The sequence below is a fragment of the Lathyrus oleraceus genome, chromosome 2 (genome assembly GCF_024323335.1).
Source record: "Lathyrus oleraceus cultivar Zhongwan6 chromosome 2, CAAS_Psat_ZW6_1.0, whole genome shotgun sequence".
Lineage (NCBI taxonomy): Eukaryota > Viridiplantae > Streptophyta > Magnoliopsida > Fabales > Fabaceae > Lathyrus > Lathyrus oleraceus.
The window spans coordinates 464,711,701-464,731,256 of NC_066580.1; the positions used below are offsets into that span (position 1 = coordinate 464,711,701).

General features: G+C 39.1%; 1 non-coding gene across 1 annotated transcript; it reads left to right on the plus strand.

Moving 5' to 3' along the window:
- The first annotated feature begins 14,573 nt into the window (after positions 1–14,573).
- On the plus strand, positions 14,574–14,680 carry LOC127124197 (small nucleolar RNA R71). The gene has a single exon (XR_007803823.1). It is a non-coding gene; the product is annotated as a small nucleolar RNA R71 (small nucleolar RNA).
- Positions 14,681–19,556: the final 4,876 nt, after the last annotated feature.

Genomic DNA, 19,556 nt, shown 5'->3' on the forward strand with positions numbered 1-19,556 from the left:
GGAGGTCTTACTCGGGGGAAAATATCTAGCAAGAAAAACTCTTCTAAGGTTATCCCAAGTCGTAATGGAATTGGGTGGAAGGGAATCTAACCATGATAGAGCTTTATCTCTGAGGGAAAAAGGAAATAATCTTAAACGTATTGCCTCAGGAGAAGCTCCATTGGTTTTAAAAGTATCTGCTAATTGAAGAAATATTTTTAAATGTTGGTTAGGGTTCTCGGTAGCGAGACCCGCGAATTGTCTCTGTTGCACTAGTTGTAACTGGGATGGTTTAAGTTCAAAATTATTGGCTGGGATGATTGGGTTTACTATACTAGAACTAGGTTCTTCGTTAGATGGTTGAGCGAAGTCCTTAAGAGGTCTTTGGTTTTGATCTTCGACCATAGCTCTCTTAATTCTATGAAAGAATAAACGTGCGCGAGCGTAACGTTCAAGTTTCGCCAGAGGGTTTACTAAGCTTAAACTTTCGGTGCTGCGAGTTCTTCGCATCGACCGACGGGAAATAACCTAAGTCTAAACGATATAACAACAGGAAAATGAAATTTGACGAAATTGGTCCCCGGCAACGGCGCCAAAAAATTGATGCGTTGGATAACTTGATGCGGTGTTCGCAAGTATACGAACGCGTCAGAGTAATATAAAAGATTATCGAATCCACAGAGACCAAGTGTCAATCTATCGTTATCTTTCGTTATGGTGTTTATCAAAGGCAATCAAAATAGGTGATTTTGTAGTGTGCAATTGAAAACTAAAGTTTGAAATAAAGATAATTATTAAAGACAGGGTCGAATGTAATTCACGTAATCAATTAATAATCCAAGTACTTGCTAATAGAATTACTTATGGGCAATGTTTCCTACTTTGAAAAGAGCTAATTTAACAGGAACTGTCGCTTTCGTGTATTCAGAACCGAGTTGTACTCCCTAATCAAACCCTCTTATTGTCACTTATAAACAGACGCGCATTGCGTTAGAGTAGTAAACCTATTTTTAAGAAATATAGTATCTTGACTAAGTCGAAAAGTATTATAACCTGGATTTCTTAACCAAAAGAGGTTCTTACGAACCAAACTCTAAACTTATAAACGCGTCCGAAAATAGTTTTAAAATCTCTTTTCTTCTTAATGTTAAAAACTCCTAATGAACTAAACAAAGCGCTTTCGCTGTTTTTGAAATAGTTAAAAACAATTAAGTTTAAAAAGACGTTGGACGGCTTTCGATCTTACCCAACGGAATTGAAGTGCGGGAAAACTTAATTTGAAAGTTAAAATAGCCCTTAAGTGTTTCTACGAACAATTGTACGGATTACTGGTTTAATTACGATCCTTACATTCTAGCCTTATAAATTTAGCTAGACATGATAAAGTAAAAATGCATTAAAATAAATAAAGGTAGTGCGAGTCCGGAAAGTAAATAAAAGTAGTGCGAGTGCGGGAAGTAAATAATTTAAAGCGAGTGCGAGAAATAAATAAAGTAAAAGCGAGTGCGGGAAATAAACAAATTTAAAGCGAGTGCGAGAAATAAATAAAGTAAAAGCGAGTGCGGGAAATAAATAAAGTAAAAGCGAGTGCAGGAAATAAATAAAGTAAAAGCGAGTGCAGGAAATAAATAAAATAAAAGCGAGTGCGGGAAATAAATAAAGTAAAGGCGAGTAATAAAAACCTGCTCCAATCGGAGGGCTGAGTAAATTGCAATGCGGAAAAGAAAATGACGGCAGGATTAACTTCCTTCCAAAGTGCTCCAAACTCAATTACAGACTCTATCACAGACTTGATGACACAATTGTGGTAACACTCCAATGCGAAGCGATTACCACTATAAAATACTGAATATATGCCTAAGTGAAACAAAGTTGCTTCTGAGTTTGCCTTTGCTCTAAGTTTGGATGATTGTAAAACGGAATTCGCGTTTCTATTTATAAGCAAATAAAAAAGGTGGAATTGACTTGGATGCCCTTCAACTTGAAAATAGAGGAAACCGTTTCCTTCTTGTGGCGCCCGCCACAAGGCTATGGCGCCCACCACAAGCACAAAGTGGGGCGCCTTAGTGGATGAAGTGGGAAAACGTGGGAGTTGAGGAAGTTGGACTTGGACACGTCATGGCTTGGTCTGTGGCACCCGCCATGGGGTAGGCCATAAGCACAAAATGCTGAATTTTAGGGTTTTTAGCTCTTTTTCACTCCTTTTCTCGATCGGGGCTCCGATTAAAGTAAAAACCTATAAACAAAGAAAAACATAGCAATAACACAATAAAATGATAATAAAACAACTAGAATGCATGCGAAATCGGAGTCGAAAATACGTAAATTTTAGTGTGATCAACCACCACGGAAGTGGTTCTGGAATTTGCGGCGGGTTTCTTGGTTGGATTAGGTTCTTGAGAACCAAAGATGGATACAGTTCTGCATATGACATAGGAATTGGGTCAAAAGATACCTTCTTCCTCTCAAAGTTTTGTTGATGATGATTGTTGGTATTGTTGTTGTTGTAGGTGTTTGCTCGTTGTTGCGGTTGTTGTTGTTGACGTTGTTGTTGTTGAATTGGTACTGATTGATTATTAGAGAATACAGGGATAACTGAAGATACTTGATGGTGGTGTTGACGTGATGGTTGACTCTTCCTGATCTGAAGCCTTCTCTGCCTCCCACTGATTACTGCATTTGTTTCGCTCTCCTTCTTCTTCCTAAAGTTACTGCCATACCTCTTACTTGATGATGCTTCATCTTTTGACAATTGTCCCTTACGGACACCTTCCTCAAGCCTCATCCCCATGCTTACCATTTCGGTAAAGTCACTGGGGGCACTAGCAATCATACGTTCATAATAAAATGAACTCAGGGTTTTCAGAAAGATCTCTGTAATCTCTTTTTCCTCCAAAGGAGGAGTGACCTGAGTAGTCAATTCCCTCCATCTTTGCGCGTACTCTTTGAATGTCTATTTATCCTTCTGAGACATAGACCTCAGTTGGTCTCTATCAAGCACCATATCCACATTGTACTTATATTTCTTGACAAAAGCCTCTCCCTAGTCGTTGAAAGTGCGAATGCTTGCACGGTCCAACCCCATATACCAACGGAGTGCAGCATCGGTCAAATTGTCTTGGAAGTAGTGAATTAACAGTTGATCATTGTCAGTTTGGGTAGACATCTTGGGGGAATATGATCGCTCTATTTGCAAGTGCATGAATCGCGTCAGAGTAATATAAACGAATATCGATCCCACAGAGACCAAATCGTCAATCTATCAATTACTATTGTTACAATGTTTATCTAAGGCGGTACAAAAGAGATGTTGATGTTGCAAAATAATAGTAAATAAAGGAAATAATAAATACAATGCAGATAAATACAGGTTTGAATGTATTTCACGTCAGTTAAACGATGTTTCAATTGTCTAAATAGAACTACTTATGGGGCAATATTTTCTACTCTTGAAAAGAATCCATTTAACAGAATTGTCGCTTTCGCATATTCAGAACCGAGTTTACCCTTAAATTAAGGCCTTTTATTGTCACTTATAAAGGGTGCACATAACGCTAAAGTAGTAAAATTATTTTTAAGAAATAAGACTCGTAAACTTAGTTGAAAAGTGATTTTGATTTGGAAAGTTTACCCAAGGAGTTTCCTGATTTTAAATCTATCAACGCGTTCGAAAACAGTTTCAAAAATAGTTTTTCCTTAAAGTAATAAAAATTCCTAGTTAACTAGGCCAGGGTGCTTTCACACTCCTTGAGTAGTTAAAACTAACCAAGTTTGTTTCAGAAAACTCGAATTAAAAATCAAAACATCCTTTAAAGCATTTCTATAGATTCAATATGTGAAACATCTCTTTAACCGCGATCCTTACATTCTAACCTTTGAAAGATTTAGCCAGACATGGTAATATAAACAAACACAACGATATTGATCAGGATGAAAAGTTGTTTTAGAATGTAAGGCATAAAGAACAAGTAAAGCGTGTAAAATAATTAAAACGAGCAATAAAGATAATGGCGATAAATTTAAATAAAGTAAAGACAATGACAGGAATTAAATAAAGTAAAGCATGGCAAGAAATTAAATAAAGTAAAGCATAGCAAGAAATTAAATAAAGTAAAGCATGACAAGTAAAATAAATAAAAGCGATTAAATTAGAACCTGCTCCAAACGGAGGCTTTAAATCTGGTACAAGGAAAATAAACCTTTGACTTTGAAGATAAAGACGACAGCAAAATCAAAGTGCTTTAACTCAATTATACTACGGTGCGATAACCCCTCAATGTGATGGATTACCGCTTTTATAGATGATAATATAGTCTTAGTGTTGTAAACTAAGTTGGGTGATTTGGAAATGAACTAGAACGACCTATTTATAGTGGAATTCAGCAGCTTGGAAAGACCATGATGCCCTTTAACTTCTCCTTAGTGGGAATGTGAAATGCAAAGGTGGCGCCCGCCACCCCTTCATGGCGCCAATCATGTTTGCGAATGGGAAAGTTCATGGGATCGTGGCGGTTACCTCCTGGTTGAGAGCTGACGTGTCATGGCTTCTCCTATAGAGGCCGCCATGCATAACGCCATGTGTACAATATCTGCCGAAAAACCCTAATTTTTGGTCTTTTTGCTTCGTTTCTTCTAAAAAGGTCCCGAAAGAGCTAAATATCTGAAAACAACATAAAAGAGAGCACAATACAAGAAAAATGGTAATAAAGACCTAATAAATATGTGAAATCCGAGTAAAAAACGCGGTGTGATTAAGTATGATCAAATTCTCCCACACTTAAACCTTTGCTTGTCCTCAAGCAAAACTATTTATAGCTCATGCAAGAAAAACAATATCAACCAGAGTTAATTCAAGGCAAAAAGTCTTATAAGTTCATTCAACGAATGTATCGATGGGTACTAACGAATCGAACTAAGGATATTGTAGTGACACTTCTCGCAAATGCGGTCATGGGCTTCGTTCCTATACAAATCAATCCACATCACCCCACCATACCTAGGCCTTCTTTTCATCTTCTTCAAGTCCTTTTCATTCAGGTGCAATCACATTAAGCCCGTTATCCATACATACTCGTAGTAAGGTGACCGGTTAGTGATTATGATCTTAAGCATGGGGCTCTGGTACATAAGTTGGTATAACCCTTTTATTCAACCTAATTTGCAGTCGTGGGGGATTGGATCGTAATCCACCCTACCAAGTTCAGCACCAGATTCCTCTGAAGCAACAAACAAATAGGCTCTTTTTTTTCTAAGCATGGGGCTCCAGTACATAAGTTGGTATAACCCTTTTATTTAACCCAATTTGGAGTTGTGGGGGATTGGATCGTAATCCACCCTACCAAGTTCAGCATCGGATACCTCTGAACCAACAAACAAATAGGCTTATTATTATTTATTTTTTATTTTTCTTCTGCATGTTCTGGATATGTTTTTATTTTGCTGGTTTAAATGACCGTGTGAGAGTCACCTAGCCCGGATTTTCATGCGATTTGAGAACAAAGCAGGAATTTTTATGATCATTCACTTATTTTCATCAGTCCCCTACGTAGAGCATGCTTAAGCCGGAGTTGACTGCTAGGATAAACTACTTAAGGACTTATCTGGAACAAAAACTGGGGCTACAACATATGGGGTATCGGGATCGACTCTTATAATCATGAAGCCTAAGGTGTTAAGACAATACCGATTTTTAGAAAAAGTTTTCCCAAGTCTTTTACATCCTATTATAAACTTGTCTTATAGCCTGAATGTTCAAGATGTACTGTTTTCTTGGCTAAAAATTTGTTGGCAAGGTTAAAGAAATGGGGGAAATAAGGATACACTTACACAGATGACTCGTCAGACACATGCTATTTTATTGAAAGGGAAAAACAAGCAACTAAAATAAACAAAACATACTAAAAATAAAAGAAAACGGTAAAAAGCGATAAAAGTAAAGGAAAGCGATAAAAAGCAATAAAAATAAAGGAAAGATGAAAAGCGATAAAATCTCCTTCCACACTTAAACCGAACATTGTCCTCAATGTTTCGATATGAGATAGGGTAGGAGTAACTTGGGAGAGAGAGAGAGAGAGAGCGAGTTAGGGGTGAGCACCGGTACCGTCACCGTCCTGGTCAGGATGCCTGGGTCGATGACGTCTGGTTCGAGTACTAAGTCCTTCCTGTAGCTGCTGAGAGCGACCTAGGAGAGATCCCTGGGTGGCATCGATGAGAGCGAAGTGACACTCATTATCCTGTCGCATGCGCTGCTGCTCATTAGTGATCGCAAGCAGGGACTCAGTAACAGTCCGATGTGCTTGCTCACTACGCTGTTGGGAAGCTACCATAAAACTCATATTATCTGACAGTTGTTGGTTTATGGTGTTCAGAAGGGTGTCACGCCTTTCCTCACGAGCCAGGTGCTCGCACCACATCTCCTCGGTGATGTAGAAACCGGGAGTGGTACCTACAAAAGGGTTAGAGGAAGAAGGTGCGGTGTGTGCAGGTGATGCAACGAGAATATCATGAGCTGGAGACTGGTCGCGCCGGTCATACTCATCATCGGTCCCTTGTCCTTTGTCCATAGGAACGTTAGGTGGCAAAGGACAGGTAAAGGGTGGAGCATCAAGATCGTATGTCCAGTTCCTCGCATGTCGCACATCTGTACGCTGAGAGCAAGGGAGGACAACACTGGGTACAGCTGCACCATGTATCATGAGGTAGAAACCACCTTCTCGCCGCACCTTGCATAATTTCATATCTTTCAAAAACTTCAAGTTAATGGTGCGGTGAGGGAGTGGTTCCAAGGTGGCTAACTCAGTGTGTAGATTCAACGCTCTAGCAATAGAGGTAAACAAACCACCGAAAGAGATGGTTCCTCCTTTTTTTAAGGATGGCAGACATATGGGCCAACATGAAAGGAACAAGATTGATCCTGCGATTAGTGAGGCAACCCTGTAAAAACAACAATTTCGGGCATTTACTTTGTTAGAATTTTCCCGGCTAAATATAGTACATGTAAAAAAGGTATCCAAAAATACGTATGGTCGGGTTATGGATATTAGAAGCCAAAATTCCTTTGAAGGAAGTGACATTCACATTAGATAATTTGTTCCAAAAAGTAAATGCCTCGAGTGCCCATTTAGTATCTAAGGGCGTCTCACAAATAGCACCATCACCATAAGGCATTCCGAGCAAACCCGCTAAAGCATCGGTAGTGTACTCGTATTCTACATTAAACATTCTAAAATAAACGATACATATCGTGCTAGTAGTGCCAGGATGGACAGTGTAAATTAGGGAACTTAAAAATTCCCTAGTGAGTCTATCGTAGGTGGGCGCTTTACTAGCAAGAATATCGTGTAATCCTAAATTATCTAGCATGTGGAAAACACTATGATATGTGCCTAGAGTGTACAAACAGTCTTCCTCGACATACCTGGTAGCGAGGATCTCCCGAGTTTGCAATCTTTGCAAAATCTTATTTTGTCGCTCACCGGGCTTTCCTCCACGAAGAGTGATGTTGTTAAACTCCATTCCAGCCATTAATGGTGGTTTTAGAAAAAAAAAATGAGTATTTATAGAAAAGAAAAGAGAAAATGGAATTTAATGGATTTTTTGGTGGAGAGTTGAAGAAGTGAAGTTGGGGAATTATAATGGCTTATAGTGAAAATGAGAAGTTTGGAATTTTTTATGAATTTCGGTGGAGTTGGGAGAAGAAGAGAATGGGTTTGGAGAGGTTGAAGAAGGTATAAATAGTGGAAAAGGCAAATCTGACCGTTACGTCATGGCGCCCGCCATGGAGCTTATGGCGCCCGCCATGTCTTCAGATTTGGTTTGGGTCGGCTGTGCTGTTTGCTTCTTGGGCCTCAATCCTCTCGTCTTCATTTTTGTAATGGGGGGTGTATATAGGTATCCACGAATGCTGTTTTTTTTTTGTTTTTGATTTTAAGCTTGATAAAATAAAATAAAATGAAATAAAATAAAACAAAATAGAGTAAAACAAAATTAAATAAAACAAAACAAAACAAGATAAAACAAAATAAAATAGTAAAGTAAAACAAAATAAAATAAAATAAAATAATGGACATAAAAAACATAATAATTAATATAATGCATATATATATATATATGTATATGAATAGTCAATAATAATTCACGAGTCCAGAGATCTTAGGAAAAATAAAGCAAGCATAATGTCATAGGAAACGATAAAAATAAGCATGAATAATAAATAACAGGAAAATAGGGAAATTCAAATGGTATTTCTTGGTTCATGATGGCATCAATGCTCGGGGTATAGTGGAGTCTCCTCGACTTCGTAGCCTCGAAGCTCTATGATTTGGCGTCGGAGATTGGCGATCTCATCATGCAGCATATCAGTCTCGATGTCGTGTGAGGCAATTGCTACCTCGACCTGTAGGGCAACGTCAGCAAGCTCCTGCCGAAGCTCGGCTATCTCCATGCGAAGCTTAACCAATTCGGACTGCATGCTCGGAGTCTGGAGATTAGCATTGTTGGTACGGGATATGATTCTGATCGGTGCAATCTTCGGCGCATCTACTGTCTCTCCTTGCCCTTCTATGGCGTATGCCCAGTTGGCCTGATTAATAAGACAAGTCACCTGAGGGTCAGGTAAAGTGAAGTAGTGAATGTTCTCACCCTCAATTAACAACCTGTATTGATCCGGATGGAAAGAAGATCTCCTCATCAGGCCACAGTCCAAATAGAAATCAACATCCATCAAGGTGTAGCTGCAATAGGACGTCAAGTGGGATAGCCTTCTATCGAGTCCTAGGGCTGAGGCTATGTGAGTCACCGTGCTTCCAACATGTATGAGGCTCGCAGCATAGCGAGCATTAAGGTATAGGCTCTCGATCAAGAAAGCTCCACAGTCTACCGGGCGTGACTAAGTGGTACAGTACATGAAGAAGATCTCTTCAGAATTCACATGCGTATCAAGGTCACTCTTCCCCAGGAAGGTGTGGGCAATGATCATCTGGAAGTATCGGAAAGCAGGGTTGTGAATCTTGTTGGAGATCTAGGTTGAAGGATCAGGACTACCTCCACACATGATATCGCTCCAAAACTTCTCAACTTCTCGGCTCAGAAAGTAGCTCATATGGAGCTCAGACGAAGCATCACAGGCAGTCTGAAAACGAAGAAAGTCGCCGAAACGCTTGTGGTTGAAGGTGTATTCTGCCCCAAACAACCTGAAGTTAATGTATCCTCCATCATTGGCGTGACCAACATAAGGCTCGTAGATAAGTGAGCTCATGAACTCCAAAGTCAGGTTCCTGTAAGTCACGTGCATAGAATCCATATATTCATCCCACTGTAACTGATTGCACAAGTGCCTGCCACTAGGCTTAATGCCTAATGCCTCCATGCATCTCGAGTCGGGATATCTGGTGGGCAACATTGGACGCTGTGAAAGCATGGTGTAGCGCTGCTCTTGAACTGGGTCACGAAAGATGACTAGCATGGTGTCGATATTCTCCATTCCTGAAAAGTTAGATTAGAAACAGAGGACATCTGAAATCACAAATATTATAACCGTTAGTCTCCACATAGATATACATATATATATATATATATATATATATATATATATATATATATATATATATATATATATATATATATATATATATATATATATATATATATATATATATATATATATATATATATATATATATATATATATATATATATATATATATATATATATATATAACAAATAAAAATATAAATTGAAAATAGTAAAAGTAAAGGAAAAGAAGTCATGGGTTGCCTCCCATGCAGCGCTTGTTTTACGTCGTTAGCTTGACGATTCGAACTTTATATAATAGAGGTAGGAATTGGAGGGTCGGTCAGAGTTTGGTCATGACATTCTGTGGGTATGTCACCTCCTTGGTATTGCTTCAGTCTTTGTCCATTTACCACGAATGGATTACATGAGTTGTTCCGGATTTCAACTGCTCCAAATTTCAGGATTTTGGACACCTCAAAGGGGCCTGTCCATCTCGAATGCAGCTTACCTGGAAAAAGACGTAATCTCGAATTGAAGAGAAGAACAAAGTCTTCTATATTAAATTCCTTTTTCACGATCCTCTTGTCGTGCCAAGCTTTGGTTCTCTCCTTGTATATAACGGCATTCTCGTAAGCGTTCTAGCGAAGTTCCTCCAATTTGTGAATATCAAGGATTCGCTTCTTGCCAGATGCTAGTAATCCAAATTTAGGGTCTTAATGGCCCAATATGCCTTTTGCTTGAGTTCAAAAGGTAAGTGGCATGACTTCCCGTAGACCAACCGGTACAGTGTAGTTCCAATGGGGGTCTTGTAAGCAGTTCTGTAGGCCCACGGTGCTTCTGTTAGCTTTTCAGACCAATCTTTTCTAGAAATTGAGACAGTTATCTCCAAGATCTGCTTAATCTCTCTATTGGATACTTCCACTTGACCATTAGTCTGGGGGTGATATGGTGTTGCTACTCTGTGTTTCACTCCATATTTCCTTAGGAGTCTATTAAATATCTTGGATATAAAATGTGATCCACCACCGCTTATGACAAGTCGTGGAACTCCATATCTGGGGAAGATATTGTTCTTGAACATCTTAATGACTACTCTTGTGTCGTTGGTGGGTGCACCTATAGCTTCTATCCATTTGGACACATAGTCAACTGCTACCAAAATGTACTTGTTTCCCAATGAAGATGGAAAAGTTCCCATGAAATCAATACCCCAAACGTCAAATAATTCTGCTTCTTGGATTTTCTTCAAAGGCATTTCGTCACGTTTTGAGATGTTCCCAGCGTGCTGGCACCGGTCACATCGGAAAATATAAGCATGGACATCACGCCATAACGTCGGCCAATAAAGACCAGCTTGAAGGATCTTAATGTATGTCTTGGATGTGCTTGAATGTCCACCATAGGGTGAAGAATGACAATGCTCTATGATGTTTCTGACTTCTTCTTTCGGGACGCAACGTCGAAATATGTTATCAGTTCCTCTTTTGAAAAGGAGTGGTTCGTCCCAATAGAAGTGTCTTATATCTTTAAAGAACTTCTTCTTCTATTGATAGTTTAGGTCAGGTGGTATGATATCAGCGGCTAGATAGTTCACAAAATCAGCGTAGCATGGTACTCTGCTAATTTCTGAAATCGTCCCAAGGTTGTCTCTATCAGGTTCAAGGGGAGTGGTATCTATCTTAGCTACTAGTCTGTCATAGGTGAAGTCATCATTTATAGGTAAATGATATGGCTTTAAATGCTCTAATCTGGAAAGATGGTCAGCAACTACGTTTTCTGTTCCTTTTTTGTCTCTAATGTCTAAGTCGAATTCTTGTAGCAAAAGGATCCACCTGAGTAATCTAGGTTTTGCATCCTTTTTGCTCAGAAGGTAACGGATAGATGCGTGGTCTGTATAGACTATAATCTTAGATCCTACAAGATAAGACCTAAATTTATCAATTGCGAAAACTACAGCTAGAAGTTCCTTCTCTGTTGTTGTATAATTTAATTGAGCGGTATCTAGGGTTCTACTAGAGTAATATCTTACGTGTAGTTTCTTATCTTTTCTTTGCCCTAAAACAGCTCCTATAGCGAAATCGCTAGCATCACACATTATTTCAAAGGGTTTAGTCCCATCCGGGGTTTGTAGAATGGGTGCTGAAATTAATGCTTGTTTCAATTGGTTAAAGGCTTTGATGCATTTCTCATCGAAAATAAATTTGATGTCTTTCATCAGAAGGCCGGTCAAGGGTTTTGTTATTTTAGAGAAGTCTTTTATGAAGCGTCGGTAGAAACCGACTTGTCCAAGGAAACTACGGACTTCTCTAACTGTCTTATGAGGGTTAAGGTTTTCTATAACTTATATTTTTGCTTTATCTACCTCAATGCCTCTTTCAGATATTATATGTCTTAACATTATGCCTTCTTTAACCATAAAGTGGCACTTCTCCCAGTTTAACACAAGGTTAACTTCTACACATCTCTCTAGGATTTTCGCAAGGTTAATAAGACAGTCTTCAAAGTCTAATCCACACACCGAGAAGTCGTCCATAAATACTTCCATGATTCTGTTGAGATAATCTGCGAAGATTGACATCATACAACATTGGAAAGTAGCTGGCGCATTACAGAGTCCAAACGACATTCGTCTGTAAGCAAACGTTCCGTAAGGACAAGTAAAGGTTGTTTTCTCTTGATCCCCGGGGTGAATGGGTATTTGAAAAAATCCAGAATATCCATCAAGATAACAAAAGTAAGAGTGCCTGGCAAGACGCTCCAGCATTTGATCTATGAATGGAAGGGGGAAATGGTCTTTCCTAGTTGCCTTATTGAGCTTCCTATAATCTATGCACATACGTCATCCACCTTCTATGCGTTTAGCGGCATGCTCTCCCTTTTCGTTCTGCACAATTGTGATGCCTCCCTTCTTGGGTACCACATGTACATGACTTACCCACTTACTATCAGAAATCTGATAGATTATACCAGCTTCCAGTAGTTTAAGGACTTCCTTCTTCACCACCTCACTCATCACAGGGTTGATTTGTCTTTGATTTTCTCGGGAAGGTTTTGAATCCTCCTCTAGTGAGATCCTGTGCATACACACGGATGGGCTAATACCTTTTAAATCAGAGATGTTGTATCCTAGGGCAGAGGGGTATCTTCTTAAAACGTTCAAGAGTCGATTCGTCTCGTCTTGGTTTAAGGTGGCACTAACTATTACTGGGCGGTTTGTTTCTTCATCCAAAAACTCATATCTTAGGTTCTTGGGTAGTTCCTTAAGTTCTTGGGCTAGTTTTTGAGAATTAGGTGAAGGGTCTGGAGCAAGATCCAAACATTCGTGAGGTTCCGTTTCCTCTGGTTCGTCATCCTTTTCATTTGGGTTTGAAAATGGTTCGATCTTAGGTTCTCCCTTATCAAATTCTCTTATGCACTCATCTATGATATCGATCGTATAACATGTGTCTCCTAGAATTGGTGCCATTAGGAATTTTGAAAGAATGAACTCGATCTTTTCGTCCCCTACTTCGAAGGTTAATTTCCCTCTTTTGACATCTATTATGGCTCCGGCTGTTGATAAGAATGGTCTACCTAAAAGGATAGGGATATCTTCGTCTTCTTTTATATCCATGACCACAAAGTCTTTTGGGATATAAAGTTGACTGATCCTAACTAGGATGTCTTCTAAAATGCCTACAGGATACTTAACGGACCTATCAGCTAATTGTAGGGACATCTTAGTTGGTTGCAATTCTCCTAGGTTTAACCTTTTACATACAGCTAAGGGCATTAAACTTACACAAGCGCCTAAATCTAGGAAAGCTTTGCCGATCACATGACTCCCTAAAATGCAAGGTATAGAAAAACTACCAGGGTCTTTCCCCTTCTTAGCAAGTTTATCCTCGGAAATAAAGTTGCATTCCAAGGGTTTTGGATCATCGAGCCTACGCTTGTTAGTTAAGATGTCTTTGAGAAATTTGGCGTAAGACGGAATTTGGGTGATAGCTTCGGTAAAAGGAATCTCTACATGAAACTTTTCTATCACTTTTATAAATTTTTGATATTGGTTGTTGACTTTGGTTTGTTTAAGTCTTTGCGGATATGGGATTGGTGGTTTGTACGTGGGTGGTGGTTTGTAAGTTTTATCCTTGGCTTCACCTTCTTGGTTGGTTTGTTTCTCGAATTCCTCTGGTTCCTCTTCTTGGTTGGTAGGCATATTTTCTTTAGAAGTTTTGGACTCGCTCACTCTTGGGTTCTGAGGCCCTTCGTAAGCGGTCCCACTTCGTAACGAGATAACATTAGCTTGCCCTCGAGGGTTTGGTTGAGGTTGTCCAGGAAATTGGCCCCAGGTGTAGTTTGTGGGGCTTGGTTTTGTGCTACCTGTGAGATCTGGGTTTCAAGCATCTTGTTGTGAGTGATTATCTGATCAACCTTGGTTCCTAATTGCGTTATAAGTTCGTTTATGTGAATGTTCTGGTTTAGGAATTCTTTATTTTGCTGAGTCTGGCCCGATATAAAGCTTTCCATGATCTTCTCAAGGTTAGACTTCTGGGGCACAACTTGCATAGGTTGATTTGATTTTTGGGCTTGATAACCTTGCGGTCTCTGAGGTGCATGATTTTGAATAGGGTTCTGGTTTTTATAGGAGAAATTTGGACGATTCTTCCATCCAGGGTTGTAAGTCTTTGAAAATGGGTTACCTTGGGCGTAATTCACTTGGTCGGTATTTAGTTCGTTCAAAAGGTTACACTCTGCCGATTCGTGTCCTTTAGATCCACAGAGTTCGCACTCTGTGTGGACTACTGCTACGGTGTTAGTGTTTGTAGACATATGTTCGATCCTAAGGGCTAAAGCGTCCATTTTCTTCTGTATCATGTCTAGAGAGCTTACCTCATGTATTCCACGTTGGGTCTCCTTTTTCTCTATTGATGCTCGTTCGGTTCCCCATTGATAATGGTTTTGGGCCATATCCTCAATTTGGTCACAAGCTTCTGGATAAGGTTTGTTCATCAGCGCGCCACCTGCGACAGCGTCGATGCTCATCTTGGTGTTATAATGGAGTCCATTGTAGAAGGTATGAACGATCAGCCATTGTTCTAGGCCATGGTATGGGCAGACTCTTAATAGCTCTTTATATCTCTCCCAAGCTTCGAAAAGTGATTCTCCTTGGTTTTGAGCAAATCTAGTTATTTGGTTTCGAAGAATAGCAATCTTACTAGGGGGAAATATCTAGCAAGGAATACTCTCCTAAGGTCTTCCCAGGTAGTTATTGAATTGGCTGGAAGTGAATCTAGCCATGAACATGCTCTATCCCTGAGGGAGAAAGGAAATAATCTTAAACGGATCGCATCGGGTGAAGTGTCGTTAGATCTAAAGGTGTCGGCTAGTTGGATAAAAACTTTTAAATGTTTATTCGGGTTCTCAGTAGCGAGACTTGCGTATTGGTTTTGTTGCACTAATTGCAACAAAGATGGTTTTAGTTCGAAATTGTTAGCAGGAATAAGGGGGTTTACTATACTCGAACTAGGTTCCTCATCAGAGGGTTGGGAAAATTCCTTAAGAGGTCTCCTATCGCGATTCTCGGCCATAGCTTTCTTAATTCGGATGAGTAAGAGGCGTGTACGAGTATAACGTTCGGGTTCCGCTAAAGGATCTACTAAATTTCCAGTACTACGGGTTCTTCGCATTTACCGACTAATAATGCCTTAGTCTATACGGTTTAACAACAGGGTACGAAATTTGACGAAGTTGGTCCCCAACAACGGCGGCAAAAACTTGATCGTTGTTGATTCGCAAGTGCACGAATAACGTCAAAGTAATATAAAAGAATATTGATCCCATAGAGACCAATCGTCAATCTATCGATTACTATTGTTACGGTGTTTATCTAAGGCGGTATAAAAGAGATATTGGGTTTGCAAAATAACGGTAAATAATAAATGCAGGTAAAGACAGGTTGAATGTAATTCACGTCAGTTAAGTGATGTTTCGATTGTCTAAATAGAACTACTTATGAGGCAATATTTTCTACTCTTGAAAAGAATCCATTTAACAGGAACTGTCGCTTTCGCGTATTCAGAACCGAGTTAACCCTTAAATTAAGGCCTTTTATTGTCACTTATAAAAGGTGCGCAGAACGCTAAAGTTGGAAACCTATTTTTAAGAAATGAGACTCATAAACTTAGTTGAAAAGTGATTTTAATTTGGAAAGTTTACCCAAGGAGTTTCCTGATTTTAAATCTATCAACACGTCCGAAAACAGTTTCAAAAATAGTTTTTCCTTAAAGTGATAAAAATTCCTAGTTACTAAGCCAGGGTGCTTTTGCACTCCTCGAATAGTTAAAACTAACCAAGTCTGTTTTAGAAAACTCAAGTTAAAAATCAAAACAACCTTTTAAGTATTTCTACAGATTTCAATATGTGAAACATTACTTTAACCGCGATCCTTACATTCTAACCTTTAAAAGATTTAGCCAGACATGGTAACACAAACGAACACAACGGTGTTAATCATGATGAAAATTTGTTTTAGAATGTGAGGCATAGATAGCGAGTAAAGTGCGTAAAGTAAATAAAGTAAAGCGAGTGCGTAAAATAAATAAAGTAAAGCGAGTGCGGACAATAAATAAAATAAAAGTGATGTGTGAAATAAATAAAATAAAAGTGATGCGGGAAATAAATAAAATAAAAGCGATGTGGGAAATAAATAAAATAAAAGCGATGCGGGAAATAAATAAATAAAAGCGATGCAGGAAATAAATAAATAAAGCGATAAATAAGAACCTGCTCCAAACAGAGGCTTCGATTCTGGTATAAAAATAAACCTCCGACTCCTGAAGCTAAAGACGACAGCAACTCGAAGTGACCCAGCTCAATCTCACAAGGTGTGATAACCCCCGATGTGACGGATTATCGCTATTACAAATGATAAATATATACTTAGTGTTGTAAGACTAAGTTGGATGATTAGAAAACGAAATGGAATGAGCTATTTATAGAGATTTTCAGCAGTTTGTAAAGACCATGGTGCCCTCCAACTTCTCCTTAGTGGGACTTAGTGGGAACGTGATTTACAAAGGTGGTGCCCGCCATCCCTTCATGGCGCCCGCCATGTGTGTAAATGGGGTGGATCATGGGAACGTGGCGGTTACCTCCTAGTTGAGGGCTGATGACTCATGGCTTCCCCTGTAGCGGCCGCCATGTGTGTAATTTTGCCGAAAAACCCTAATTTTAGGTCTTTTTGCTTCGTTTGTTCCAAAAGAGTCTGAAAGTGCTAAATATCTGAAAACAAGAATAAAGAGAGCATAATACAAACAAAATGATAATAAAGTCCTAATAAACATGTGAAATCCAAGTCAAAAACACGGTGTAATTCGGTGTGATCACATATATTAATGTCCTTTTTCACAATCCTTTTGTCATGCCATGCTTTGGTTCTTTCTTTGTATATAATGGCATTCTCGTAAGCGTTCTGGCGGAGTTCCTGCAATTTGTGGATATCGAGGATTCGCTTCTCGCCAGATGTCAGGTAATCCAAATTCAGGGTCTTTATGGCCCAGTATGCCTTGTGCTTGAGTTCAAAAGGTAAGTGGCATGACTTCCCGTAGACAAACTAGTATGGTGTAGTTCCAATAGGGGTTTTATAAGTAGTTCTGTAAGTAGTTCTGTAAGTAGTTCTGTAAGCCCACAATGCTTCTGTTAGCTTTTCAGACCAATCTTTTCTGGATATTGAAACAGTTTTTTCCAAGATTTGCTTAATCTCTCTGTTAGATACTTCCACTTGACCATTCGTTTGGGGATGATATGGTGTTGCTACTCTGTGTTTTACTCCATAATTTCTTAAGAGTTTATCAAATATCCTGGATATAAAATGTGATCCACCATCACTTATGACAAGTCGTGGTACTCCAAATCTGGGAAAACTGTTATTTTTAAACATCTTGATGACTACTCTTATGTCGTTATTGGGTTAGGCTATAACTTATATCCATTTGGACACATAGTCAACGACTACCAAAATATACTTGTTTCCCATCGAAGATGGAAAAGGTCCCATGAAATCAATACCCCAAACGTCAAATAATTCCACTTTTCGGATGTTCTTCAAAGGAATTTCGTCGCGTCTTGAGATGTTTCTAGCATGCTGGCACCGGTCACATTGGACAATATAAGTATGGACATCATGCCATAGTGGTGGCCAATAAAGACCATCTTGAAGGACCTTAGTGTATGTCTTGGATGTGCTTGAATGTCCACCATAGGGTGAAGAGTGACAATGCTCTATGATATTTCTAACTTCTTCTTCCGGGACGCAACGTCGAAAGATGTTATCTATTCCTATTTTAAAAAGGAGTGGTTCATCCCAATAGAAATGTCTTATATATTTAAAGAACTTCTTCTTTTGTTGATAATTGAGGTCAGGTGGTACGATATCAGCGACTAGATAATTCACAAAATCAGCGTACCATGGTACTCTGCTAATTTCTGAAACAGTCCCAAAGTTGTCTCTATCAGGTTCAAGGGGAACGATATCTAACTTAGCTATCAATCTGTCGTAGGTGAAATAATCATTTATAGGTAAATGGTCTGGCTTTAAATGCTCTAGTTTGGAAAGATGGTCAGCAGCTACGTTTTCTGTTCCTTTTTTGTCTCGAATATCTAAGTCGAACTCTTGTAGCAAAAGGATCCATCTGAGTAATCTAGGTTTCGCATCCTTTTTGCTTAGAAGGTAACTGATAGCTGCATGGTCTGTATAGACTATAATGTTAGATCCGACAAGATAAGACCTAAATTTATCAATTTCGAAAACTACAGCTAGGAGTTCCTTCTCTGTTGTTATATAATTTAGTTGAGCGGCATCTAGGGTTCTACTAGCGTAATATATTACATGTAATTTCTTATCTTTTCTTTGCCTTAAAACAGCTCCTATAGAGAAATCTCTAGCATCACACATTATTTCAAAGGGTTGAGTCCAATCCGGAGTTTGTAGGATGGGTGCTGAAATTAGTGCTTGTTTTAAACGATTAACTGCTTCGATACATTTTTCATTGAAAATGAATTCAATGTCTTTCATCAGAAGGACGGTCAGGGGTTTTGTTATTTTAGAGAAATCTTTGATGAAGCTTCGGTAGAAACCGGCGTGTCCAAGAAAACTTTGTACTTCTCTAACAGTCTTAGGAGGGTTAAGGTTTTCTATCACTTCTATCTTTGCTTTGTCGACCTCAATGCCTCTTTCAGATATTATATGTCCTAACACTATGCCTTATTTAACCATAAAGTGGCACTTCTCCCAGTTTAACACAAGGTTAACTTCTACGCATCTCTCTGGGATTTTCTCAAGATTAATGAGGCAATTCTCAAAGTCGAGCCCACATACCGAGAAATCGTCCATAAATACTTCCATAATTCCGTCGAGATAATCTGTGTAGATTGACATCATACAACATTGGAAAGTAGTTGGCGCATTACAGAGTCCAAACGGCATTCGTCTGTAAGCAAACGTTCCGTAAGGACGGGTGAAGGTTGTTTTCTCTTGATCCTCAGGGTGTATGGGTATTTGGAAAAAACCAGAATATCCATCCAGATAACAAAAGTAAGAGTGTCTGGCAAGACGCTCAAGCATTTGATCTATGAATGGAAGGGGGAAATGGTCTTTCCTAGTTTCCTTATTGATCTTCCTATAATCTATGCACATACGCCATCCTCCTTCTATACGTTTAGCTACATGCTCGCCCTTCTCGTTCTGCACGACTATGATGCCTCCCTTTTTGGGTACCACATGTACAAGACTTACCCATTTACTATCGGAGATTTGATAGATTATACCATCTTCTAGCAGTTTAAGGACTTCCTTTGTTACCACCTCACTCATTACAGGGTTGATTCTTCTCTGGTGTTCTCTGGAAGGTTTTGAATCTTCCTCTAGTGAGATTCTGTGCATACACACGGATGGGCTTATACCTTTTAAATCAGAGATGTTGTATCCTAAGGAAGAGGGGTATCTTCATAAAACATTCAAGAGTTGGTTTATCTCGTCTTGGTTTAAGGTGGCCCTAACTATTACTGGGCGGTTCGTTTCTTT